This window comes from Sciurus vulgaris (genome assembly GCF_902686455.1).
Source record: "Sciurus vulgaris genome assembly, chromosome: 4".
NCBI lineage: Eukaryota > Metazoa > Chordata > Mammalia > Rodentia > Sciuridae > Sciurus > Sciurus vulgaris.
In genome coordinates, this window is record NC_136464.1 from 140,137,809 (window position 1) to 140,140,398 (window position 2,590).

The following is a 2,590-nucleotide window of genomic DNA, read 5'->3' on the forward strand; positions in this document are numbered from 1 at the left end:
GGGTGGGGGAAAGGGGCCAGGGACAAGATATAGTCCCAACGTCCCGCTCCTTCAACTAGGTCCCTCTCCTACAGTTTTAACCACCTCCCAATAATGCCATCAAAATGTTAGTGACGTCAGAGCCCTCTTGATCCAATCACTTTTCCAAAGCTCCCACTTCTGAACATTGCTGCCCTGGGGACCAAGCCTTCAACACCTGAGTCTTCTGAGCCTTTGTTACCTTCTTAGCCCTTACTCCACCTGACCTAAGTGTATATTTTTGCTGTTCACCCACAAAAGCTTAAGGTCCCCAAGAACTGAGACTGCCAGTTTTGTTCTCTGCTGTGTCCCCAACCCTGAAACTATTTGGTGTGTAGTGTGTACCTAGCAAATGTTTGTTGACTAGGTAGGTGGATGGATGGATGAATAAGGAGGAAAGGATTTACCCCTCTCCCACATGCAAGTGGGAAAAGTAGCATACTGGGAGTTGGGGAGGTCTGGCTTCAGCTGAACCACTAGTTACCTGCTAGACTTTGAGCAGGTCCCTTGACCTTCCAATATGGCCTATTTCCTAATCTGTGAAGTATGTGGGATAGACTTCATGGCCTAAAGTTCCTTCTTTCCTTTGATGGTTTTTAGTTTTGTTTTTTTTTTTAAACAATGCTTTTATTCCTTGAGTACATACACAAATTTATGCCACCAGGGCAGAGGCTGTGGATGACTTATATTTCCAATGTGGGGAAAGGACCCACTTGGTCTTATGGAGCCAATCAGTGAATTCGGCTCTCCATTAGAATCAGGTGAAATTTAGCATCCTTATCCTTTCTGTTCCTTTCAAGATGCTTTTGAACAGCAACTGCTTTCTCAGTTAATGATAGAGATTCTCAGGAAGGTCAGGAGCAAGTCCTTTGGCCTTAAGGATTCTCAAGATTTTATTGCCAGTTACAAAACATACTTGTGCAACACCATGTGAGTCCCTCAGTATCACACTGATTCATGAGGGAGTCGGACCCTTCTTAGCCAGTTTGTACATCTGCTCCTTCATGTCATCAGATGTCAACTTCAACCAGGTGGGGGTGTTGCGGCGATAGGGCAGAGCCGAGTGGGACAGGCCCTTCCCGAGAGCATGCATGTGACCCATGATGGTGGCAGTCAGGCAGCAAAAAGAGAGTTAATGGTTTTTAGTTTTATGATGATGCCTCTGAAAGGGGCCAACGCCATCAGCCAGGTAGCAGACAATATGCTTTTTTTTTTTTGTACCAGAGATTGAACCCAGGGACACTTAACCACTGAGCCACATTCCCAATCCTTTTTATTTTTTATTTTGAGACAGTGTTTTTCTTTGCCGAGTCTGGCTTTGAACTCGTAATCCTCCTGGCCTCAGCTTGCTGGGCTGCTGGAATTACAGGCGTACACCATTGTGCCTGGTAGTAGTATGCATTCTTGACAGAAAACAATTGCAAGTAATAACCCAGCATGAAAGATGCATTTGTATATGTGAACAAACACATCAAACACATAAATTCCTTGATAATCTTTAAGCCTTTAGAAATGTTCTCCTTAAGAAAATTTCCAATGTATTGATCTTTCCTTATATTTCTGTCTTGACCTCTGGCCTATATGCTAATGATTTTAATTTTTTTCTGATAATGAATTTTTTAAAAAATTAGTTTACATTTGGGCTCTTCCCAGCTGTATCTTCTCATTAGTGACATTATATTGGGAAAGACGCCTTGCTCTTCTTTTGCCTCCAATGTGATGAAAACATTTCAGAATAAAGTTGTGGTAAAAGGTATCACTGCCTATGCCATGATTTTCTTCTTGCTATTTGGTCATAATTTTTTCATAAGATGGATACATGTGTGATGTGGGTAGAACTGTCTTGTCTTTACTCCTTCCAAATGAGCTTGAGGAAAGAAGGCAATGCCATTCTCTGTAGACTGATGGATTCTCCAAGTCCCCAATTTCAAATATTTACTCTCGTCTCTTTATAATGAAAGCAAAACAAGATAAAAATTTAACACTACTTGTGGTAGGCAGGGTAACGCCCACCCCCACCCCCCAAAATGTCCAGGTCCTTAACCCTAGAATCTGTGAATGTTACTGTACATGGTAAAAGGGTCTTTACAGAAGTGATGAAGCTGAGGACCTTGAGTTGGGGATGTTAATGTGGATTATTTAAGTGGGCCAAATCTAATCTCTTTAAATTGAGAGAACCATTTTCCGGCCATGGCCAGAGAGTAACGTGATTACAGAAGAAGGGTCAGAGAAATGTGACATTGCTGGCTTTGAAGATGGAGGAAGGGGACAAAAATCAGCAAGTGAAAGCAGCCTCTAGAAGTTGGGAAAGACAAAGAAATAGATTCTTCCAAAAGGAAGGCAGTCATGAGGACACTCACATTAGCCCAAAGTGAAATGTAAAGTGCCCTCCAGAAATGTAAAATAATAAAAACTGTGTACATTAGAGCAATAAGTTTATGGTAATTTATTACAGCATCTTATCTAATGTGGTAGCCTCCAAGGCTGCTGAGCACTTGAAATGTGGCTAATCGAAACTGGGACGTGCTGTAAGTACAGAATGCACATAGACTTCAAAGGTTTAGTGTGGAAA

General features: G+C 41.9%; 1 pseudogene across 1 annotated transcript; it reads right to left on the minus strand.

The window, feature by feature from the left end:
- Nucleotides 1-659: 659 nt before the first annotated feature.
- Nucleotides 660-1,120, minus strand: LOC306658720 (small ribosomal subunit protein uS15-like; annotated as a pseudogene). Its single transcript has one exon. The product of its transcript is annotated as a small ribosomal subunit protein uS15-like (transcript).
- Nucleotides 1,121-2,590: the final 1,470 nt, after the last annotated feature.